General features: G+C 59.4%; 1 long non-coding RNA gene across 1 annotated transcript in view; it reads right to left on the bottom strand.

Moving 5' to 3' along the window:
- Positions 1–1,717: 1,717 nt before the first annotated feature.
- Positions 1,718–25,238, bottom strand: part of LOC117804095 — a 37,734-nt gene continuing 14,213 nt past the window's right edge. The window contains exons 2-3 of the long non-coding RNA XR_004628267.1: positions 3,946–4,093; positions 1,718–2,331 (exon numbers count right to left, since the gene is read on the bottom strand). This is a non-coding gene — a long non-coding RNA (uncharacterized LOC117804095). The remainder of the gene's footprint in view (positions 2,332–3,945; positions 4,094–25,238) is intronic.

Raw genomic sequence — 25,238 nt, 5'->3', positions numbered from 1 at the left:
CGGGGCTGTGGTCTACAGCTGTAAGCCTCTGACCCCACCTGGAACAACTCTGGGGAGATGGCTTCCTGCCGTGGACCTGAGCCCATGGCCTCAATTAAAGTACCAATTAGTGTGAGAGGCAGGATGGCTACTGGGGGTCCCTCCCCGAACCGCAGAGGTCGTGTCCTCCCTCCACTGTTTCCTTCCGGTCATTGTACTCCCCCCCCCACGCCAGGCCAATTACTTTGGTAAAAACCCTCCTGTTCTGACACCGGCCTTTCTACTTCTCCCACCCGAGCCTCCTCACCCAGGGCACATCAGGGCATGCTTGGTTTCCTCCAGTGTCAAGGAGCTCACCCCTGCCCCACCCTGGAGGCTGCTGGCTTTATGCACCTACCATGTCCCACCAGGATCTGTCTTGGGAAGGGCTGAACACCCCCTCCGGCCCCACACAGGGCGGCTCCTCAGGCCGCCCCAAACCCCGGCCCTGGCCCTCAGCCTATCTCTGACAGCCTGCAGCGGGTCCACCTTGGAGGCCTCCCAGGGCATGTCCCATGCACCCCCCCCAACCTCATCGCCTCCCCTGGATCTCTGCAAAGCCGCCCCACGCCTGTGGTCACGTGGCCCCCGGCATCGCTCCTGGAGCCCAGTTCTCGGGGTGGCTCGGCTCCTCGGGCTCTGCAGGCAACAGCCCAGGACAGACTTGCTGTGACGGACTCCAGCAGGGCAAGGACCCAGCTTTATGACAGACCGTCAAGTGGGCAGCAGGTAAAACGCCTACCCAGCATGACACCAGCAAGATATAAAAAGCCTCCGAGGCGCCTTTTTATTGACTAGAAATCTTGTGCTTCACGTCCCATTATCTCCCGGCCTAACAGGCCATACACAGAGCTGGAGGGAACTCGGTGTCCTGGCTGGCAGGGAGACACAGGCTCTCAGATGGCCCAGCGAGCCCGCGGCCGTGGGCCCTGACGTGGCCCGGCAGAGGGAGGGCACCAGGAGGGGCTTCCAGCAGCCTCGGCCCTGAGCGAGGTTCCTGGGGGCCCCCGCAGCCCGGGCCGTCCTTGCACCGGGCCCCCTCCAGCCTCCTCAGGCAGGTGGCAGGCGCACGCTCGCGTCTCCTCGGCCGGCCCGGTACCCAGGGGACCCCTCTGAGCCAGAAACTTCGGGTCTCAAAGGAAGCCGGGGGGGTGGAACGCACGTTGAGCTGAATGAAGGGCCATTTCTTCTTCCAGAATAGCGGGGGCTGCGCGCGGCCGACAAGCCTGGGGCTTGGGAGCCAGTCGAGGCACGCGGAGCCAGTAATTAATAAAAATGGGTAATGATAGACCATCTGTCCCAGCCTGTGCTCCGTGGTGGGGCCACGCCGAGGCCTCATTAGGCATTCCTCTGATGTGTCCCCACAGATGTCAGTGGTGGCCGTGTGGGTCCCGTGGGAAGACGAGGTGGAACAAATTTAGGCAAACAGCATGGAGCAGGCTGGGCCTCAGCTGCGGAGCTCACACGGGGTCAGCCCGAGCAAGACCCACAGGCAAAGGACCTCCATCTGTCCTCCACCCGGGAAGGCGGCATGGAGGCCGACTGCAGTGAGGGGGGCCTGGTCCCCACCTGCTCCGTGTGACCTTGGACAAGCCCGAAGCGCTCTGAGCTTCCTCTTGCACAGCGCGATGAGGTCAGGGCAGAGCCCCAAGGACAGAGGTCAGACAGCGCCCTCGGAAGCACGGGGATGAGGGTTAGGGTCTCCGGCGCCTTTAATTTGCTCACAGGCAAGGACGTGGGCGTGGCACAGAAGCCGCGGCTGGTGGAGAATCAGGCGAAGCTCTCAGGACAAAGTCAGTGCTCAGCCAGACGCACAGGCCAAGGGAGCCCCAGTGTCTGAAAACTTTCCAGAAGGTGCTGGGTGGGGTCATCTTCCTTGACAATTCCAGACAACCTATCTTGCTCCTGTCAGAGCCCCTCCAGGCAAGTCCTGCAGGCCCAGCACTGCCCCCTGCCCCAGGGGAGGATCCATGCAGTGCGAGACGGGGCTGCACCCCCAAGAAGGGGTGGGGACCCCGAATGCCCATGGCTGACAGCGCAGTGAGAGCCAGATAGCGAAGAAGGAGACTCAGGGAAGTGGGGCTCAGCATGGGCAGAGGAAGGGCCCGAGGGGTCTGGAGCTAGTTGTGGGCGTGTTCTTGAGCACTTGGGGGGCATGGACGGGGGGGGCCGATGGGGGACAGCCAGCAGGGAAGGACAGGCCTTCCCAGGTCTCGAAGCTCTGGGCCCTGCTCCCTAAGCTGGGATCTCTCTGGACGAAGGGCTGAGTAACTTCAGAGTGGTGCTCCACTGCTCAGGGCAGGGTGGCTCAGCCTGGAACAGAGTGGGCAGAAGGCATTGACAGAGAGGGACACTGAGGCATAGAGCTCAGTGACTGGCCCGAGGTCATGTGGCATGAGCGGTAAGCCCAGTTCCCTGCAAGCAGTCCCAGCCCCGGAGAAGGTCCTGGCTAACCCTGACCCCTTCTCCCCCAGGTTCCCCGGACCCGAACATTCCCCTGCTGTGCCTGCAGCCTCCCGGTGAGTGCCCTCGGCCCACCCCCACCCTGCTGGTCCCAAGGGACAGCCAGCTGAGCAGGGCCTGGCTGCAGGTGTGCAGGGCAGCAGGGACACCCGACTCCAGGCCTCTCCAGTTACAGGTAACTGAAGTCCGGTCCTGGTGCGTACTCGGGGAACCCGAGCCTCCTGGCTTTGTCCCAGCACAAAGGAGTGCTCAGAACGTGGAATCAGAGAGGATTTGTTTGTTCCTGGGGCAATAAGCCTGGCTGAACTCTCTCAGGGCCAGAGGGGCCCTGGAGGTCGGAAGGGAAACTGAGGCCCAGGGAGTGGGGCCAGAGTGGAGATGGGAGCCTGGCCTTCCAGGGCAACAGGCCAAGGATCCTTGCCACGTGGGGGTCTCCTTGGGCCAAGGGTTCCCTGGAGCCACCAGGCGGTCCCTGTGAGTGGAGGTGAAGCTGCCTGCAGGCAAGGGTCAGTGGAGGGAAGGGCGTGGGGGGCATCTGGGAAAGCAAGGGAGGTGCCCAAGGTCAAGGGGATAGAGAGGCGGTGCATCATTATCATCATGAATATTCATGTGGGTGTATGAATATTCATGGTACCTCTTCCCCCACTGCTTTGGGAGAAGCTGGGCTGTGAGGCAGAGCCCATCTCTCACCCCTCAGGCAACCTCAGAACCGGGGACAGAGACCCTTGGCTTTGGGTCTCCAGCCAGGTCCCCTCTCCAAGGACTGCCAGGGAGCAGGGGCCAGCATGGGAGGGACATGTCACTTCTCCCTGCCACGAACACGGGCTCTGGGGCCCGGCTGGTCAGACACCTGAAGACGGGTCTGAGTTCTCCGGGTGATCGGCAGGCAGCCAGGAAGGCACGGGGGGAGGCCTGAGATGGGACCCTCTGGGGACTGATGGGGAAGGGATCATGCCCACCCCGCGGTGGAGGAAGCCCAGAGAAGGAAATGCAGGAAGGCTCAGAGAGGTTCAGTGCCTTGCCCAGGCCACACAGCAAAACCAGAGGCAAGCCCAGGGCCCCACTCTGAGTGCGTGGTGGCTCTGCTACTCAGGGAGGTGACATCGAGCTGGTTCCTACCCTAGGACAGCACGTAACCCATCCCAGCACACAGTACTTCCTCATCGGTGTTTGTTGAACGGATGAATAATCTACAACCCAATCTACGTATGTCTCTACCAAAGATGGGGAAACGGAGTCTCAGGAATGAAGGGACCCACCCCAGCTACCACCGGTGGGTGTGGAGCGCCAGCAGCTTCCGCTTTGCTGGATAAGGTCCGCAGGGTGGACGGGGATCTCCGCGCAGTCCTTGACCATCCCGAGGGCCCACAAGGAGCCCAGCAGGCTCCGCGGGGCAGCCCACCTCCTCCGTGACCTCAGCCCCGCTAGGAGGGGAGCTGAGAAAGGCATGCAGGCGATACTCACCTGAAGGAGAGAAGGGGAAGGCTCAGGAGCGGGGCCTGGAGAGCGGAGGCACAGGGGAGGGAGTCCCCTGGCTCTGGGGGCCAGTCCTCTGGCGCACGTGCACACACGCCTCAGTCCATGCGGCGGACAAGGCAGGCGGGAAGCTGTGCTGGCGAGAAATAAAATGAGAAGGCTGACAGTCAGTGGGAAAGAAAAATAATCATAAATGATGGTTTTTATTAAAAAAATATCACCGGGAAAATGTATGCTCATTGCAGAAGCCTAGAAAGAGCCCAAAATGTAATAAGGGGGAAGAGAGAAGAAGGGGAACAGAAAATTAAAATCTCGAAAGTGGCCTGAGAAAATCTCCTGCCTTCTGCCGGGAGTCCACAGCACAGAGGGAGGAGGGCGGAGGGAGGAGCAGGGAAGGACAGAGCGGGGAGGCAGGGGGGTGCCACTGTTGTGTGAAGTGATAAACATTATTCTGCAACCAAATTAGCAAGAGCAGCGGCAGGAGAAGGGACAGCTCATCGATCACAGAGCGTGATGGATGCTCCCGTGGCAGCCCAAGGGACCGCGGGCCTGGGGTCCATGAGGGAGGGTGGGCCGCTCTGCCAGGAGGCAGGGGGCTGTGTGGACGCCCCGGCCGGAGGCGGCTGCCCTGCGGGACTTATCCGTGTCTGGGCCAGAGGGCCCTTGGGAGCCTGGAATCCGATGGGGGGGGGAGAGAAGGGAAACTGAGGCCCAGAGGGGAGAAAGCGTGCGCCCGGAGTCACACGGCGGCAGAAGCAGCCTCATTGGAGAGGTGTGGGGCCCTGCAGCCTCCCACTTCCTCCCTGCGAGCCCACATGGGGAAGCAGCACCCCATCCCTCGGGGTTTGCAGTCTGGGTTTGGTCCCCAGGCTGCCCCTCGGCAGCAGTATGACCCCAGGAACTCCCCCTGGAAGGGGAAGGGGTGGTGTGTGCAGAGTGCCCGGCCCAGAGCAGGCGGGCCCCACGCGCCCACAGCCGACGGCGGAGCTTCAGGCGCTGTGTCAAGCAGGGGGCTCTAATGGGGCTTCCCTCCCGGGTCGCATGGGTTGCTAAGGCCTGACCTCTATAAAGAAGGAAGAAGAGGACCCAAGGGGCTTGCGGCCCTTCCAGCCCCAGCATCCGCGGTTACCAGCCCTGTGTCTGGCTGGGAAAGAAAGGTCCAGGGTCGAGCTGAGCTTGCAGGGGTGGCAGGAAGGGCCAGGGGGCCAGGCCGCAGGGGCTCCGGGCCTCTCCTCACCCTCCCATGACCTTGGGGAGGGGAGGCCACGGCTGCAACATCCCCTCCCTCCCCGACGGGCACCGTGGGCATGGCACCTGGCCAGCCAGCATCCGCAGGGCAGGCGGCTGGGGCAACCCAGCCACTGAAGCCCCCTCTCTGTCCACGGGGCCCTGGGCAGCCCTGCTCAGCAGCGCACCTGGCGCTCCGCGGGGAGCAGGTGGAGAGCCGGGCGAGCAAGGAGACAGACCCAAAAACAAAAGCAAGAGGCAGAGAAGCAACAGAGGAAGTGAGACAGAGAGACCCCCCCGGGACCCCCAGCTGCCCAGGCTCCCTCTTCCTGGGGCTCCTTCCCCTTGCCTTCTAGAGGTCACACACATGGGACCCCCATCTCCCAAGACCCTCCCCCCTGGGACCTTCGCCTTGTCAGGAATCCTGTCCCCCAGACCCCCACCTCCCGGGGACCCCTGCTCTCCCTGGAGCTCCCGCACTCGGTGCCCCTCCCCACATCTCCCTGCCCCCACCCATATCTACACAGGCTGGACCTATGGGGGTCCTTTCCCTGCAAAGCCCCTATGCCTCCCACCTCCCTCTGCTCTGAAATTAAAGGTGTTCTCAACCCCTTTCCGGAAAGTCTGGTAGCAAACTCCAATGGGCCTTCATGTCATTTTGACCCGAGCAGGGAGATGGTGCTTTTCCAAACAGGAGGGGCAGCGTGCAGCAGCTTCCAGGCCCTGGGGACCGGGCACGGCCCAACCACGGGGCCCCTCTGTCTGCACCAGGAGAGGGATCTGGGGTCGGGGTCCCAGCACTAGCTATACTGGAGAAGTGGGTGCAGGAGGGCTCCCACCTGGAAATGGGGAGCAGGACCAGCCTCACGGCCCACACCTGCCTGCTGGGGGGTCATGACCATCTGGCATCCCAGGGAGAGAAGATGTGTCCTACACACCCCACTTCAGCCATCCTGGGTGTCTGTGGGCCCCTGACAGAAGGGTGCAGGGCAGCACCCCAACTCCCCAGCCAGCCTGTGAGACCTCAAATCCAGGCTCCTTCGGGGACTTGGGGGTTTACAAGGCCCTCCATCTCCTTGGGCCCACGAGGCTATTCCCACAGGGCTGTTCATGACAGCCCATGGCTCCATGGTATCTGCAGGGTGCTGGGTGCAAAGAACCGGGAGGGTCCCCTTTGTCCCAAGCAGAGGCCACAGTGGGCCTCCTCGGCCTCTCCTAGGAGCTTTGTGGGGAAGGGGAGCAGGAGGAGGGGGCTGAGGAATGCAGGGTGGAGGCCTGGGTTTCTCAAAGGCGGATTTCCACGCTGATGAGTTTTTCCTCCGAAAATGGTCAGAGGCTCTCTTGGTAAGGGCAGGAGGGAGGGGATGGGAGGCAGGCCCAGGGAGACCGGCCCAGCCAGCAAGGGAGGCCTAGCGGGGGGGGCACCTGGCCCAAAGGGGCTGAGGGACCGCTCTGACCCAGCCGTTGGGGCTCCCAGAGCACCCCTGCACCCAGGACACGGGGAGAGAACCGTGATCAAGCCTGCAGCTCAGAGGACCTCCGATCCCAGGCTCCTGAGCGGTGCTCTGTTCCACTGGGGCATTTTTCATCAGATGCAAACGATTTCCCTCAGAGAGGGGAGCAAAGCCTCCTTCCACCTGGAGACACCGCTGAGACTCCCTGGCCCAGGATCCTGAACGGCCCCCAGGCCTCTCGCGGAGTCAGCCCGAGACTGGGGGCCGCCCCAGGGCCTGCCCCCCCCGGCCCCCCACATGTAAGCTCACGAACGCTGCAGGAGGCAGGAGGGGGTGGTGAGGATGGAGGCCTCCCTTCACCCTGAGCAGGGGCCCGGCCGCCCTCTGTGGGCTCCACGTGCCCACCGGCCAGCACCCGCACCAGACCAGGGGGGCTCCGGGCCCAGGACCCCCGCTCCCCCGACCTCGGCCCCCGCCCCGCTTCGGTGTGACACCAAGCCCTCCCCAGCCCCAGCGTTTCCCGAGGGTCGATTAAGATGTCTGGAGTTGATTAGATTCTGACGCTGATGAAGCCCAGAGGTAATTAGCAAACGAAAAAAAAGTTTTGATTAGTCCTCAGCATAATTCTCTGCAATTATTCAAAGTTCATGCCTGCAGGGGGTGGAATGTCTCCAGGAATATTTATTTATATCGGGATTTTTTTCATCAACTTTGTGAATCTACTTAATCACCAGGCCTGAACTTGTTAACTTGGAGACTGGGCAGGGCGGCGCTGGGCCGAGGGACGTGGGGGCCCCTGTCATCCCCGGAAGGGAGCCTGGGGTCCCCCGCCCCCCAGCAGCTTGCAGGGTGTGTTGTCATTCTCTTACTCACACGGGACACGGCTGAGCGGGGTTGTGGCCACTGGATCCAGGCGCCCGGCACACCTGCAGACCCACCCCTCGGCCTGTGTCCGGGCTGCGTGTCCCCGGATGTCAAGGAGACCCCGACCTGTGGCCTCGTCGCCCTGGTGCTGGACGAGAGGTGACGCGGCCACGTCTGAGGCCCTGCTTGTCCTGGGAGCACAGGGGGTACAGGCAGGCCTGCCTCCTGCTCATACCTGGAAGACCCTGCTGTTTTGGGAAAACCCCAGGGCAGGTTCAGGGACACCCTTCGGGGCTCCCGCTCACCAGCTCAGGGCGACATTTAGCGACTCTAAGCTCAAAGTGACCGTGTGGCTACTGGTGCACTTGACGTTTTCTCACATCACCCAGCCTGGGCCTCCAGAGGACAGTCCTGGAAGAGGGGCGGGCGGGAGGGAGGGAATGAGACGGGAAACCCAACCCTGCAGGAGGTTTTTGACCGCCAGAAACGTGCTCCAGCCTCCGAGGAAGGGGAACGAGCCGTGGGACCCCAGGCCGTGCGCCCCCATGTCCGCCACTCGCAGCCTCGGCCATGTCTGTTCGCCTCGGGACCTGCAGCTCCTGGAAAGCTCACCCAGGGCTCCTGTTTGCCTGCAGGGGCAGTGGGGCACAGCTTTGGGCAGGGCCGGCCTCCTGGGGGAGCTCTGAGCGGGGACACCCAGGGGCCCTTTCTGCTGCAGAGCCTGGGGTCCCCGCAGGTGCAGACTGTGGTCCTACAAATGGCCGTAACGCCACTTTCCCACCCAGCCAGCCCTTCCAGAGCCTCAGCCTTCCGTTGCCAACAGGCGGCGTCTCGGTCCCAGCCTGTGTGTGAGGGTGTCCGAGACCTCGCATGGCCACGTGACACCCTGACTTCCGCGGCTGGCTCACAAAGGCGGGCACAGTCGCCCCCTGGTTCTCTTGGGGACACCCACCCTGCAACCCCTGACACCTATTCTGGGGAAGCCCAGGCCTCACGGAGAGACCCACGAGCAGCCCCAGCTTGAGTGCTCCCGGCCAAGCTGCCCCGTCCGATGCCTTCAGGCTCATGCCCAGCCCTGCGTACCGGCACACTTGTGAACCAAATAAACGAGTCTGGGGCGCTTCGTTATGTGGCAAAGGGCAACGAGAACACGGGAATGATGGGGAGCAGGGCAGGCTTGGCTCTCGGCCGCCTGGCCCCCCACTGCCCTCCCCTCCAGTCCCGGCCCTGCAGGTCTGGGAGGAGGCGAGGCCAGGATTGCCTCTGCCTCCTGACCGGCAGCAGAGAGACTCCGTCTACACTGAGAACTGAAGGCTCCAGTTTTCAAAGAGGATGCTCAGAGCCCGCCTGCCCCACGTCTTCTCTGCCCCGTCAAGGCTGCCCGGTGGAGATGGGCCTCGGCATCAGACGACTCTCCTTTCGGATTAATTTAGCCCAAACCAGCAAGAGCTCTCAGGAGGGTGCTGCTAGTTACGTTGTAATGGTGAGCTCATTAGCTGGGCGGTTCAGGGAGGGCTGTGTGCTCCCAGTCCGTCCAGCTAATGCTGCCCTAATCCAGCCAAGACAGAAGCTTGCAAACTCCCCTCCTTCCCCTGCGGGAGGAAGTTCAGCAGCAGGCTGTGGGCTTCTCCAAGAGGGAGGACAGCAGAGCTCAGCCCCCACATGCTGGGCCCAGGCAGGGAGAGGGCTGGCGCCTGGGTCCAGATTGGACACCAGGCCCACCACCCCAGGGGGGCTTCTCAGGCCTGGCCCCGCCTGGCCCTCAGGGCCTTGGCCTCCACAGGGCCAGCCTCCCTGCCTCCAGGCCTCCCCCACACAGGCTGGCCATAGAGCAGCATAAGAGGTCAGTCGACATAGCCCCGCCTCTTTCTCCCACTCCCCAACCAGGCATGGCCCGGAATGCGTAGATGCTCTGGGGGCTGAGTCCTGGGCTGGGAGCGGGTATGCGGAGGAGGGGACACTTGGAGACATGACATCTGTGGACAGATGTCTCGGCCAGGCTTCCCAGGCCCTCTGTAATGGGCTTTGCTGCATTTTTGAGTCTTCTGCACGCTCTGCTCCTGGCTGACCCAGAACTGACCCCTTTCATTCTTGGCTCTGGCCTTACTCTTTGGGGCTGGGGTTGGACCTCTCCTCCAGGATGCCTTCCTGGGCTGCACCAACCCTGGAGGCCCAGCTCAGGGCATAACAGTGACCACAGTGACTCACAGGGTCCCCACTTCAGCCCCTTCTCAGGTAAAATGGGAACATCTCGGGATGAGGAGCTAATGTGTGCAGACCTCTGCTGTCGACAGCAGCTCTTTGGAAACCGCAAAGTGCTTTGAGATCACGAAAGCACGTCACTAACTACAGCAGCCAACCTCAAGACAGCCTCCAGCGACCCTCCCGGCTGGTGTTTATGGCCTAGTCCAGCCTCCCCCGACTCTGAGTAGGCTGGCCGGGGGTGACCTTCCAGCTAGGCCACAAGAAACGGGCGTTCCTCCTTGCTCCCGTGGGCCCCTCATCCTGGGAAAGCCAGCGTGGCAGTGGCCGTGGCCCCAGCCAACTGCGGTGGTTACTGACATGTGGGCCGCCTTGGAGGAGGTGGAGGGGTGCCCTCTGCCCCAGGCGAGCCTTCAGATGAGGCAGCCCCCTGGGGGACCTCGAGCTGGAACCACGCAGCTAAGCCACACCCAAATCACTCGCCCCAGGAATCGTGTGAGGGACACGTTTTGCTTCACTGCTCCGTGGGCTGATTTGTTATGCAGCAGTCGATAGCCGACCCAAACCACGTGCTTTGTGAACCACGTATAACAAGAACCACGATGGTAAAAACTCCTCATAGGCACACGGTTGGGGGCTCTCCCCTGGGGGCCACAGGGAGGGTGTCAGACGCCCGCTTCCCCACGAACGCATGGGGCCAGCATGGGTCTCATGCACTGATTGCCCCAAACTTCCGGGGATCAGCTGCCTCCACGCACCTTCGCCCGGGGAAGGGACCAGATGAGCGGCTCAGAAGCCCCTTCTCTGCCTCCCCCCCAGTCCAAGTATGGCCCCTGCGTGGGCAGGAAAAAGGCCCTCACTGGTTTTCCCCACTCTGTGGGTTATGCCAAGAAAGTCTGGCGTTCTCACTCCAAAACCCTTCCTTTCTCGAAAAGCCCTGCTCTTGCAGGAGAAATCCTCTCTGCTTTCAGAATATCGCCTCTGCTGTGAGTTTGTAAAAATTCATCCAGAAACTCAATTGATGTCTTTGTTCTAGCTGTGCCTGCCTCCCCCGCAAAGCGGCTGGGGCCCAGACTCAATGGGCAGAGGCCACGGAGCAACAAGAAAACTGTGAACAGATAAAAACGTCTGTTATTAACTCTACACTGCACGGTGCTGCCAGTGGGCCCAGGCTGCTCGGGAGGTCTGCGCAAACCCCAGGAATCCCGGTGGTGGTGGCAGTGGTGGTGGGGCCGGGGCAGATGGGAAGGGAGTCCGCTGCCCCACACACCCTCTTGCCCCACTTGCACTCCAACTTGGAGGCCACCCCCCTAGGATGTCCTCCCTGTCCATCCACACGCTGCGCACAGCCTGGCTGGAGGGCACAGGTGCGGGCCACGAACAGCCCTGGGTATGCACGGGTGCGGCGGGAGGGGCCGGCAGGGCTTCAGCTGCAGTGGCCAGAGAGGGGCTTCAGGTCCGATGATGGGGTCAGCTCAGAGGCTTCCCACACCGTGGGCCTGTGCCCTGCCCTGGGCAAAGATAAGCCCGAGGCTCCCTGAGGCCCCCGCTCTGCCCCAGGGCCTAAGTGGCCCCCACTGCCGGTCTCTCGATCCTCCGTGCTCAGCCCCGGCATCCTCGGGGTCCTGTCGCTACAGAGGTCAGCAGGAGGCTCCCAGCACATGGACGGTGAAGGACACTGTCGGGGTGTCCAGTTAATGCTGCCTATAGCTAACAGAGGCCGTGTCTGGAACATCCCCTGTACTCGCCCTGTGATGGGGATCCCAGTTCCTGGGATCTTGGCTCAAACAGGGGCAAGGAGCAATCTGTCTGTCCCAATGGGCATAGACCGTATATCTGACTTGGCCCAGCCGCTCGTCCTCGTGAAAGCAGTGTAACCTCATCAGCCTGAGGTCTGGGCTGTCTTTGCATAGAAGTCAAAGAAAACCAGAGTGTGAAGGACCCTGGGAGAGCAATTCAAACCTCTCAACTAAAGCCAGGGAAACTTAGGTCCTGGGAGGTATTCTGTACCTCGGGGTCCAGCATGGTTTGTGATCAGGACGGGGTGGGTGCGTGGGTGGGAAGACAGGCAGGAGATGGAAGGATGTGGGTGGATGTGTGGATAGATGGGTGGGAACTCGTGGCATTAGATATCCCCACTAGCAACCTGATTTTAGTCCAAAATACAAAGGACTTACATGGAAATATAATCAGAACCTGGAACCTCTTCCGTGTATCTGACCCTGCTGGGCTCTTAGTGGACTGCAGAGAAAAAGGGATGATCCCCAGCTCCAAGACAAGCAGGGGGTAATGCCAGGAGCCTGGTGTCTCTGTATGGAGGGGGAGAGAAAGGTGAGTGAATAGGATCAGAGAGCGGACATGGTGATGGAGGGACCGCACGGGGGAAAAGCAGGAGACGCTCCTGAAAGATCAGCCGGAGAGAAAAGAATCAACTCCCAACTATTGCAGATCAGCGCAAGCCTGCTCCAGCTCGGGTTTGGTTTTGTTTTTGGAAACTGACAACCATTTGTAAAATTCACAGGGGCCGCAGAGGACCTAAGAGAGCCAAAGGGGTTGAAAAATAACAAAGGGGGAGCACTAACAGGATTGGATTTCAAGACAGATTATAAAATTCTAGGAATCAAGACAGTCTGGTATTGGTATAAATACAGACAAAGAGATCAATGGGGCAGAATACAGTCCGGGAATAAATGCACACAAAAGTGGACAAACAAAATTTTATAACCACTTCAGAAAATACTTTGTTAAAAATAGTTTCTTAGGGGCGCCTGGGTGGCACAGTCGTTAAGCGTCTGCCTTCGGCTCAGGGCGTGATCCCGGCGTTATGGGATCGAGCCCCACATCGGGCTCCTCTGCTATGAGCCTGCTTCTTCCTCTCCCACTCCCCCTGCTTGTGTTCCCTCTCTCGCTGGCTGTCTCTATCTCTGTCAAATAAATAAATAAAATCTTTAAAAAAAATAGATTCTTAAAAGCTAGAAGTTAAATATAGTTGGCCACATGACCCAGCCATTCCGTTCCTGGGTGTTTACCCAAGGGGAACACAAGCATCTGTCCACAACAAAGACCTGTGTAATGATCTTCACAGCAGCTTTATCTGCACTCACCTCCATGGGACACAGTCCAATGTCCACTAACAGGTGAACGGGTAGGTAACAGTGACATATCCGCTCAATGGAATACTACTCGGCAATAAAAAGGAACAATACACGCAACATCATGACCGGATCTCAAGACTCAAAGGTGCTAAGTAAAATTACCTCTGTTCACAACTGACATGATCTTATCTATAGACAATCCTAAAGAAGACATACACACAAAAAACATGTGAGACCCAATAGACGAATTCAGCCAAGTTGCAGGATCCAGGATCAACACACAAAAATCAGCTGACCATAAGAAATCCAAAGAGGAAATTAGGAGAACAACTCCAAATAAACAATCAAGAATAAAACACATAAGAATACATTTAACCAACATGGTACAAACAGGTACCATGAAATCGACCACATGACTGAGGGAATGAAAGAATTCCTAAGTAGATGGAAATACATCCCATGTTCATGGATTGGAGCACTTACTAATATAATGATGATAATCTCCAAACTCATCTACAGATTCAACGCAACTCTTATCAAAATTCCAACTGCATTTTTTGCAGAAATGGACCAGCAAATCCTCAGATCCACAAGGAATTAGAAGAGACCTTAAAGAGCCAAAACAATCTTGGAAAAGGACAAATGTGGAGGACTCAATTCACACTTTTGAGTTTCAAAACTTACTACAAAGCTGCGGTCATCGAACAGCGTGGCACCGATATAGAGACATAATGATCAGTAAGAATCCAGGAAAAAAAACCATATTTCTACAGCCAACTGACTTCAGGAAGCAAGCCAGGACTGTTCAGTGGGGGATAAATATTCCCTTCAACAAAGGGTGCTGGGACAACAGGACGCTCACATGCACAAAAATGAAGCTGGACCCATACCTCATACCATCTAAGAAAATTAACTCGAAATAAATTTTATGATTTATTTATTTGTCAGAGGGAGAGAAAGAGTGAACACACAAGCAGGGGGAGTGGCAGGCAGACGGAGAAGCAGGCTCCCCACTGAGCAGACAGTTGGATGTGGGTCTTGATCCCAGGACCCCAGGATCATGACCTGAGCCAAAGGCAGATGCTTCACCAACTGAGCCACCCAGGTGCCCCTCAAAATAAAATTTAAAAACCTAAATATAACAGCTATAAAACTCTTAGAAGAAAACAACAGAAGCAAAAATTTTATGACCTTGGATTTAGCAATGGTTCCTTCAAGACGACACCAAAAACACAAGAAACAAAAGTAAAAAGAGATACGTTGGACTTCACCACATTGTAACGCTTTTGTGCATCAAAGGGCACCACTAAGGAAGTGGAAGGACAACGCACAGAACGGGAGAAAATATTTGCAAAATAGGTATCTGGTAAGGGTCTAGGACCCGGAACATATAAAGAACTCCTACAGCTCAAGAACAGACAACTCAATTTTGTAAAGAAACAAGTGATCTGAGTAAACGTTCATTTCAGCAGAGGACACGCAGGTGGCCGATAAAACAGGACAAGACGCTCAACATCACTTGTCATTAGGAAAATGCAAACCAAACCTGCAGTGAGACACCACATCGCATCCACTAATTGGGCCGTAATAAAAGAAGAAGAAAAAAAGGAAAAGTTTTGGCAAGGATGTCGAGAACGGGAAACCTTTGACAAGCTAGTGGGGATACAAGATGGTGCAGCCACCACGGAAAACACTTGGCGGTTCCAGAATGCTCAACGTAGACTCACCACACAGCCCAGCAAGTCCACTCCTGGGGGAATGAAGGAAATGAAACTCCTTCTTCGAACAAACACTTGTGTGCAAGCGTCCATAGCGGCATATGCACTCGTCAAAGGGTGAAGATAACCCAACCGTCCATCAGCCGATGACGGGATAAAACGGGATGTGTCCAGAAACGACGAATACTGTTCAACCGTGCAAACGGATGAAGTGTGGACACCTGCTCCAACACGGACGGCCCTTGATGGCACGATGCTGAGTGTAAGAAGCCACACGCGGAAGGCCATGCCGTGTATGACCCCATTTAAATGAAATATAAATTTGCCTAAAATCCCACAAAGACTCCAAAGGCTACGTCATGTATGATTCCACTTATGGGATGTCCTAGAAAACCCAAAACCATTAATACAGGAACAGACGGGTGATTACAGGGGCCGGAGCTAGGGAGGAAGGAGTGTCGCACGAGGAAACTCTTGGTGGCGTTGGAAATGGCCTACGCGACACGGCTGCATTTGCCAAACTCATAGGACTGGATGCTGAAGGGTGAATTCCATAGTCTTTAAAAAAGCCTGTTGAGGTTCAAGTCATGAAGATGGGGTCTGAATCCCAAGACCTAGCAGAGAGAGAGCCCCTGGGGAGCAAGAAAGGGACAAAGGTTCTCTAACGGCGGGCAGGAGAGCTCAGACACCCAGCGGGTCACAGGAGGGAGGGGCCCGGCAGACGGCCGGCTGTCCACGCACCGGTGGCTCATTGAGCGTCACTGATTCCAAGACGACTTTCCAGCAGTGGCCTTGGCAATATTGCTGGTCCCACGTGGTCTCTAGGACCGCTGCTCCTCCCTCCGAGAAGTGTGTCCTGTTGCCCCCTGGGTGGGGACTTGCGTCTCCTCCAGCCGGCCCAGTGCAGGGCAGGCAAGCGTAGGAAGGCACTGGGGCAGGAGCAGGGAAGACGGACGTGGGAAGTGAGGTCCGGGCTGTTCAGGGACGGCCTCCACGGGAAGTGAGGACCTGAATGGGACCAGGCATGAGGCTGGGGACTGGCAGCTGCAGGGCTCCAGGCGCAGGAAGCAAGGGGCAGGTGCTGGATGTGAGCAGGGCGGGGGGCAGGAGACGGGGCAGTGGGGCCAGATGGGGGCACGGAGGGCTTTGAAGGGCTCTTCCCTGTTGAAAACTGGAGGGTCTGAGCAGAACCTGAACGCAAGCCCAGGGCCCCTTGGGTTTCTCTCTGTTTCCTCGAAGAAGCTAGAAATAAGATTTTAATGTAAAATCTCTCCATTTTAATCCTGGCAGCTCATTCTAATTTTTTTAAAATATTGTGCTTTTCAAACAGGGGGAGTGTCCGAGCCACAATTTGGGATCTCTGGTGAACTCTCCAGCCTCCCCCCGCTCCGGAGCCCACGTCAAATCCCCTCAAGGTCAGAAGGAGACACCTAATGCCCAGGGGCTCAGTGGGCGGCCTCTCACGCCTAATCTGTGCAGATGCTGGCAGGGCTGCGCCATGCCCACGTGGAGCTGGAGGAGGCCTCAGCCGCAGCCCCGAGCGGGCCTGTGAGGACCTAGGTGCAGGCCGCACGGGGGCTTTCTGTGCTCTGTGCCCTCCTGGGCCATGTGCCTCTCCCCACCCCGTGCTCAACCCACCCAGCCGCCCTGGGACCCCAGCCCTCCCCACCCGCATGCCAGGCCAAAGCTCCCGGACTCCAGATCCACTTACAGGCCCAAGAGGGAGCAGGTGGCGAGACCGACCCCCAGGGACCGCTCCCCTTCCTAGGCACCACATGCTGGACCCTTCTTTCCTGGCCTGTCCGACTGGTCTTTCTTGGTGAATTGAGCCCAAGCTTGGAGCAAAATGCAAAGACCCAGGAGAAGCAATAAGACAGACAGTGTGCAGAGCCGCCTCTGGCCCCGAGCTGGGGACAATTTATGATTCTCTGTGACTCTGCCAAAGGCCGGCCTTGAGGCTTTTCTCCTCCCAGGTGGCAGCACCGTGGCCTCAGTCCGTCTGGGCCCCTCCCTTCTCTTGACAAATTCGGGTCTGAGTTCCTAAGTGTGTGTGTGTGCGTGTGAGTGTGAGGTTGGTTCTCTGTGCCACCTGCCACTGGGGCATTTCTCTGATGGCCCTTGGGTATGGTCCCGCTCCCCAAGGCATCTCCCCCTCCGTGGTCACGTGGCCTCCAGGGCTCTCTCTGCTTCTGCTGCTGCACTTTGCAGCCTGGGGACAGCAGGCCATCTCCCACTCCGCTGGCAGGAGGGACCCCGGGTGCTGCCCAAAGCCCCAGTGGGCAGCACCTACCCCCCATCACACGCCACACCCCCATCAGCCCACACAGCGTGCCATACCTTGCACATGCACCCCTGGCCCCAGAGCCCCCACCAGGGCTCAGAGCAGGTAACGAGGCCCAGGTCCCCTCTGCTCCAGATCCCACCACCCTCACACTCCTTCCTCCCTGCACACCCGCCATGGGCTGAACTATGTCTTCCCCAAATTCACATGTTGCCATCCTATCCCCCAGCACAATGTAGAGGTGATTCAGGTAAAATAGGTCCTAAGGGCGGGTCCTGATCCAGTAAGACTGGGGTCCTATATGAGGAGGATATGAGGACACAGACACACAGAGGGGGACGAGCACAGGAGGACACGGGGAGAACACAGCGTCTACACACTACGGAGAGAGGCCTCAGGGAAAACCAGCCTAGCCCATGCCTGGATCTCTCACTTCCAGCCTCCAGGACGTGAGCAAATAAATTTCTGTGGCTTCAGCCATCCCTTCTGTGGTGCTTTGTTCCTGCAGCCCCAGAGCTGACACCCCTCATCCCAGGGCTGCAGGACTCCTACCCTAGTAACCTGCTAGGGAGACCCCTTGCTGGCTCAGAGCCGGGCCAGTGCCCTGGGCCCCTGCGGTGTGAGGCCAGGGTGCTGAGTGAGGAGGGGGCCCCTCCAGGGGCCTCCCAGTGTCCCCTCCCCACCGGTTGGGGCAGCTATCCTACACAGGGTGGGGTGGGGAGTCCCCCAGGGACCCAGTCTCCTGGGGCTGGTCCTCACCCCGCTAACTTGAGTGAGCCCAGGCCCCACGCCATTGCATGCCAAACAGACTCATCAAAGCTTTCTGGGGGGCCAAGGAAGCTTGTATCCAAGAACATGGACAACGGAACCCCATTGTTGCCAGTTCCTTCCGAAAGTCAGTCTATTTCCACTTAACGCTGTTTAGCATCCCTCACGCCCGTCCTCGCTGGACGCCTCTTCCACGCATCGCTGCCACCAACAGCCTGTGTGGCCTCCTCACCTCTCTCTGCTTCCAGCTTCCCAGGCTCCCCTCCTGGGGCTGCCAGAAACGCAAATCACCCCATTCATCACGAGGAGGAGCCAAGCAGACCGAGACCCAGAAGGAGGGCTGCACGGAGAGGTGCACCCGGGACCCGGCAGGGGCGGCCACACCATCAGGAAGCGGAAGATGGATTATGTAATAACCGGACCTGGGGAAATCGGCTAACTAGCTGGGAGATAGTAAATAAGATCCCTACCTCATGCCGTTACAGAATTCGTCCCAGGTGGGCCAGAGAACTTAATGGGCAGGCGAACCTATTTACGACCTCCAAGCGGGGCAAGGCTTCTTAAACAAACACAAAACACACAAGTTACGCAGGGGAAGATCAATAAATCCAACGAGAGCGAAATTAGAAAAGTCTGTATGACAAAGCGCGGCCCACACAAGGCAATAAGACGGCCTCAGATCAGAGCCGATATTTGCAACACACATCAGCAACGGAGGCTTCGTGCCCAGCGTGCATGGAGGACCCCTCCAAACCAATAAAGGAGGCAAACCCTTGGAGAGCCGGGGAGGGAGGGAAGCGTGCCCGGTGGGCGGTCCGGAGCAGCTCCACGGGCACGCAGCTCAGGATGGGGAGATGCAAATTAAAGCCTCAATGAGATGCTTCTTCACGACCACCAGATGTGCAGCGGCCAGGGGCAGGCGGGAGTGCCCTTGTGTGCAGACCGCCCCACAGTCTGCTGTGCAATGGCGCACACACGTCCCCTGGGACCCAGTGGCCCCACTCTGCCCCTCAAGACCCTCCCCACCCCCGCCGCACGCATGTCCGGGAAGAGCACCAGGCAGCCCACCGCGGTCGTGTCCCTCATGCCTCGTGCGGGGACCCTGCGACCCGTCACAAGCACGCGGTGTCCATGGACACGGAGCAGAAAGGCTGCCACCCAGTGGCAGGCCCGTGAGACCAATTTCCGTGAAGCTCCGTGGGCCGTGTGGATACAAGCACGTGTTGTCTGAGCCTGAAACCTGTGGCGGGGGTGGGATTTGGCGAGCGCGTTCATGTAACCACCTGCTCTGTCTGGGCGGTGGGAGCACAGGGATCTGCCACGTCCTGGTGCCTCCCAGCCGGCCTGAGGGTGCTCCTGGTTGTTCCAAGGACAGCTGACCCTCCACTCCAGGGCAGCCGGCTGGTGCCAGGCCCCAGGGAGACGGGGGCTCTCCCCTGGCAGCCCTGCCCTGCGCTCCTCCTTGGGACACAGACGTGTCTGCACCAGACCTGGCTTCAGATCACTGGCTCTGCCCCACAGCTGCCCCCGCCCGGCAAAGCCCCATTACAGCTGGTCAGGGTGTTGCAGGTCCCCCCCCACCCCAGCCCAGCCCCCGCAGCTTGGACAATGGCAGGGCTGCCTGACTGGTTCTAAGACACCCCTGACTGGGTTCCTGACGACGCGGAAGCTGGCGACGCGCTCAGCTCCGTGTGAACTGGCGGGGCTGTGAGAGGTGGCTGTTGTGTGGCCGTCATTAGTGACACTCCGAGGCCCCACTGGCCGGCCCCACCCGCCCAGGAGCCAGCGCCCAAGGCTGCTGCAGACACCCCCCCCCCGTCATCCGCTGGCCAGCTGGGCCCATCCCCACATGGATCCCCACCCTCGGGTCGTGTCAGCTTCCCGGGTGCCAGGGGGCCTCACCCCTCCCTCATCACCAGTGTCTGCCCTGCGGGGTCAGCCTCGGCATTCGGTGTGGGTAGAAGCCGGCCGGAGCATTAGACCCGCTATCAACTGAGATGCGGCGCCTGCCTGTCCTCTGGGCTGACCGTCCTCGGCCTCCCGTGCAGAACGGGGAGGAAACCGCTGGCTCAGCCCTTCCTCCCAGAGGCTCTCTGGCCGGCGGCTCTCCTTGTGCGTGCAAGGGGTCCAGGCCCTGCCCCCTGCCTCCTTGCGGTGTCCAGGCTGGCCACACAAGCACAGCAAGCTCTGGGGGACCAAGAGCCCAAGCCCGGCGGCAGCCCGGCACAAGGGGTCCATGAGGAGCCCCAGGGCTGTCTGTGTCGGGATCCAGAACGGGGCTGCAGGCCATGCTGCGAGCCCCCAGAAGGCAACCAGTACCATCCACCAGACTCCAGCCTGGGGCCCCCGAGCCTGCCTGGTGACCCTTCCAGGTCCACGAACCTCTGTCGCTACCATGAGTCCCCACAAGATGTCCCGAGACAGAGGTGTGAGTGGGCGCAGGGTCCCCAGCCCAGGTGTGGACACTGCTGGGGCAATGAGACAGCTGGTCGACCACCTGGAAACTCTCTCCTTGGCTCCAGGGCATCGGCACGACCGCCCCTACTTCTCCTGCCCCTTCCCGCCTTCTTTCCACCCCACGGACCTAACCAGCAGAGGCCGGGTCCCTGAGGACCTCCTCCCTGCACACTAGGACCCACACCCCCCCAGTGACAGTCCCCACGCGGCTCTCTGCCCTGGACCTGTCTTTGGACACCAGCCCCCCAGATGTCCTGAAGGCCCCTCAAGTTCAACATGCCTGAAATGGCCCCACGTGAGTAGATAGCACCACCACCTAATGAACTGATCGCACCAGAGCCCCAGAAATCATTTCCAGATCCCACCCCCTTCCCACATCTGCCAATCCTACCGAATCCACCAAACGGACTTTCTACGTGTCCCTGGAAGCCACTCCTTGCCCTGCTCCCCGGTGCTGGCCGCGCCTCTCCCTCCTGTCACCCCGACCACAGCGAGCTGGGCATCAGTGTGTCCTCAGGGCTCCAGCCCCCCTCCCAGTGCCGAGGGGTCTGGTGGGGCTGTCAGCTATGGGCTCAACCCCTCCCTCGCAGGTGACCAACCTGACCACTCTCGGGCCATAGTGACCGGCTCAGGGATGACACATGACTCCATCTTTTCCAAGATTTCTCCTCCAGGGACAAAGATTCCCAGGAGGATGGGAGCTGGGAACTTCTGGTGGTCACTGTCCCAGCTTCGGTGAGACCCTGGATCCCCCATTCCACATACTCTCATTGGGGGTGGGCTCCCCTGGGTTACAAGTCCCGAGGGACAGCTCCTACGGCAGCTCTTGGCTGATCTCTCCACCTCGAGAACAAAGCCCTCAATCCAGTCTTCGAGATCTTTCTAAAGCACAAACCTGAGCCTCTTGGCCTGCCTGTTAAACAGCACCCCCAAGTTTCCCCAGGGCCCAAGATGCGATCCACACTCCCTGGCATGGCTTCCATGCCGTATCTGTCCCCACTGTCCCCTTCATACCAAGGCTCAATTCAGAAGCAATGATTACAGCCCTCCCAGGACACCTGGTCTTCATACCAACTGTTTGATCTGCTCAGAGCATTTCCACCACGACACACACCCATGGCCTTGCCAACTCCTGGCCGTCATTCTCATCGGCCTGCCTGGACGCGCAGTCCAGGGTGAGTTAAAGGGGTCTCTCATGCTCCCTGTAGCCCCTGGGTTTACCCATTAGAGGACTCATCACACCATAGCGTGACTATCTGTTCCTTTATCCCTGTCTCCCTGTCCACCACACCACCTGGGGCGGGATGCTCAGCTCGGCACCCTCCTCCCTGGGGCGGGAGCCCTGCTCGGCTCGGCACCCCCCACCCCTGTGCACAGCATGCACTCAACACAAGCATCAAACAGAAGAATTATGGGCTCCAGAACTCAGCCACTCCAGGCCCAAGCCTTGGCTCTGCCACTTCCTGGCTGTGTGACCTTGGGCAAGTGGGCACACTTCTCTGAGCCTGGCCACTCGTCCATAAATTAGGAGTGAACACGGCTGGGTAGGGAATCATTCAGAGTTCTTGAGATGCTGTCTCCGAGGCGCCCAGGCCATCACGCGTGCTCGACAACGTACGGAAAAGTGCTCCAGCCCCGTGCCTGGCGCATAGTAGCTGCTCGATACACGTGGAAACGCTGCTGGTGTGTCCGCTGCACGGGGCCTACCTCTCCGGCTGGGCCTCTGGTCTGTCTTGGGGCTTGAAGCCATGGCCGGCTCATCCAGGTAGTGCGGCCCGGCTGGAGCCCGTGAGGTGCCCTGCACACCCCTGGCAGACGGGGGGGGAGGGGTTTCCTCGCGATGATTAATGTGTAATTTCCAATCAGACTCCCTCCCGGTCCTTCTCCGTGTTTCCGCCGCTTCAAATTCCTTCTTTTTTCTATTTCTGATTCTTTCTCTTTTGTTGGATTGCTCTGGCTCTGCCCTTAATAAATCTCATTTTATTCTTGTAATTTACTCAGACAAAGCTGGATGGTTTTAATATCATCTAAATTATTAGCCATTCTGCCCATTTGATGATATCTGCAGATGTTCACCCGTGGATTTGCCTGCCCGTCCTCCAGGTCAGACATCCACACGGCTCACGGAGGCAGCAGGACCCAGCCCCAGCCTCCAGGTGCCTGTGCACCCAGACCACCTCGCTGCCCGCCTGCACCCGGCTGCTGGCCTCGCCTGGACTGGAAGGGCAGGGGGCAGCAGGGGTGAGGGCGTAGAGGGGCCCCTCCGGGGTGACCGCTGAGCCCACGGACAGAGGTGTCCGTGTCTGAAGAAATGAGAGGGGTGAGCGGCCCTGGACGGGGGGCAGGGAGGAGGCCCTGCCTGTGCAGGCCCAGCAGGCTCCCTGGGGGAGGCAGAGCTGCGGGGGCTTAAAAGAGATTTATGATTTTTTAATAGCTAACATTTATTGAGCATTTAGCATGCGCCAGAGTCCATTTTAAGTATTTTACAGGAGATAATGAACACCCTTACGAGCCCTAGGTGGGCGCTGTTCTATTTTAGCCACTTTATTGAGATCTGACTCTCCCACTCGGAGGTCTGGGACCCTCGGCCCCCACTGGCCCCTGGACACCCACCTCCTCTCCCACGTCGGGGCCTCGCTCTGCTCGGGGGACTGGAGCCCAGAACACCTGCCCGTCTCTCCAGCAAGGCCTCCCACAAAGCTGAGGACCGCGGTTAAGGGGCCGGCACCTGGAGGGGCTTCATGGGGGACCCCAGTGCTGCGGGACGTGTCCGAGCCAGGAGAGCGGTGTCCCCCTCTCCACGGCCAGCGGAGGACTCTGAGGAGTGGCCCCTGAGGACGCCAGGGCACCGTGATGGGGGCCATCTTCTGTCTCTGAGAATGTGGGTGGCCTCTCCACTCTCCCAAGACGCACATTTCTCATTTAGAGGGTTCGGAATGGTGCTCTGAAGTGTCCCAGCTACGGCCCCAAGGCCCACGTCACACGTGCTGACAATCGCCACGGCAGGCCGTGGTCCGCAGACACCTTGGCTTGGCTGGGCAGGCTCGGGACTCCCACTCTGGCCTCACACCTCCCTTCCCTCAGCGTCTGGGCTGCTGGCCTCCTGACACAACCCTGCACCCACCCCTTCCATGCCACCTGCCTGACACCCCCCCACCGGGAGTTCAGCCCCCGCTCAGACTCGCTGGGGAGCTGCCATGGGACAGACTGTCTTCCCACATGCTTCCCCTGCCACCAGCTCCTCCAGAGCCTTCCCCGTCAGGAGCCAGGGTCTGCTGTGTCCCCTCCTTCAACCTGGACAGGCCTTGTCAACATCTTGATGGACAGGGTAGGTCTAAAGACACACTCCGTTAGCCAGCTGGGGTGGCTCCGACAACAGACGTGTACCGAGAGTTCCGGAGGCCAGAAGATCAAGGTGCCGGCAAGGCCTCTCTCCTCTGCGTGTCCCCACGTGCAGTCGTCCCTTGGTGCACACCTGCGTCCTGCTTCCCCTTCCCTAGAGGACACCAGTCACGTTACATGAGGGCCACCCTAACGATCTCATTTTCGCTCAGCCACGGTCTCCAAATACAGTCACACTCTGAGGTACTGTGGAGGGGACACCATTCAGCCTGGGACAGATGCCCTCTGACCTGGGACGCCAGGGTCATGAAAGATGGGCCCCTTGCCTTTGGAGGCCAGGCCAGACAGGCCACCTGGAGAGGAAACGGAGGCCTCTGGCCCTTGGCCGACAGCCAGCGCCAGCTTGCCGGTCCCGTGAGTGGGCCATCTTGGAATGCACAGTCACATGGGGGCAAGTGCCAGGCACTTGTCAGTGCTGGTTCCTGGGACTGTCCAAGAATGCGCACTCCAGTCCCCCTTCTATAGAGGAGGCCCAGAGTGGGCGCTGACATGTGTCACCCCAGGCAGAGAGGAGGGCCGGACCCTGAGAGGCCGGGGGCCATCGGCATGCCTCGGATCTTCCCCCAGGGCTGAGCTGGGTCCCAAGGACGTTAGGGCATCCTGGCACCAGGAAGGACTGGGCGGGGCAGCCAGATCTCAGGGCCACTCCCCAGCACCCTCCTTCCCCCCGGGGGACGTCCTGGTTCTAGGCAGCCGGGAGGGCAGGTGACACGGGTAGGCTCTGCACGTGCACCCACCGCCCCTCTCTGTAATTGCTCACGGGCTACCTTTCTCTGCCCACCCCCCAACTCTCTTCTTTCTTTGCAAACAGACTTCAGATTTCCCAGACCCCAAATCCACATGTAGGCACAGACCCACTGTCCCCAACTCCTGATTTAAACGGTGTAGCTTGAGTCAGGTGACCAGCTCAGGGGCTCATGGGTAAGGACTCAGAGGTGGCTGGTGGGAGAGGAAGGTGAGCGGGCCGTGTAGCCCACTCAAATGCTGGGAAGGCTGACGTGAGGGGGAGGAAGGGGGTGACTCTGTGCATCTTCAGGTGGCAGAATAGACCCAACAAAAGCAGATCGTACCTAACGTTGAAAAGACCTTCTCGCGGCCAAAGCTGACTGGCATGAGATGCGGCTGCTCCAGAGGTAGTGAGCTCTCAGTCACTGGAGGTATTCAAAAGAAGCGGGACAGCGGTGGGTCGGGGACATCACACAAGGTGAGTGGTTGGCCCTCACGCTCCCTCAGGCTCTTCCCGTCTGATTGCTCCATCCTGGGCGGGCTCCAGGGAGAAAGCGTGTGCTTCTTTCTGTCTAAAAATGAATCCTTGCCTCTCATCATTTCTGTCATGTTGAGTCCTACAGTAACAGCTGTTAAGAAATCACACTCGTACCTTCTCGGGAGCTCTCTTGAACTGGAGTGCAAATTAATTTCATGTGATCTGAAATATAAAAGGTCACTTCTCCCACAAATTAAAAGCTGGGAGACGCTTGCCAAGCTCATGAGCATATCAGGTTCTGCAGGGACATCAGGGGTTGGGGGCGCTGCCGTCTGCCCGGCTGCCACATTCACGAGGATGGCCCTGCATCGTCCTCTCTCAAGGCCACTTGCCCTGATCACGACGTCCTCCCGGGCCGTGGCCTCTTCACCCTGACCGCCCGCTTCTGCTGGTCTGCCGGCCTCTCGGGGACCTCGAGGTGCGCTGGACACCCACATGGGGCACGCGGAGCCAGGACCCCGCTGGCCCGTCCTCCTGGCTTCTTCCCACAGACCCTCCATGCCGAGTCGTGTCGGGGCAGGGCATCGCCGAGGGGCTTTTGGTCTCCCC

This window comes from Ailuropoda melanoleuca, chromosome 10, assembly GCF_002007445.2.
Source record: "Ailuropoda melanoleuca isolate Jingjing chromosome 10, ASM200744v2, whole genome shotgun sequence".
Lineage (NCBI taxonomy): Eukaryota > Metazoa > Chordata > Mammalia > Carnivora > Ursidae > Ailuropoda > Ailuropoda melanoleuca.
This window is presented reverse-complemented; position numbering and strand designations above follow the sequence as displayed.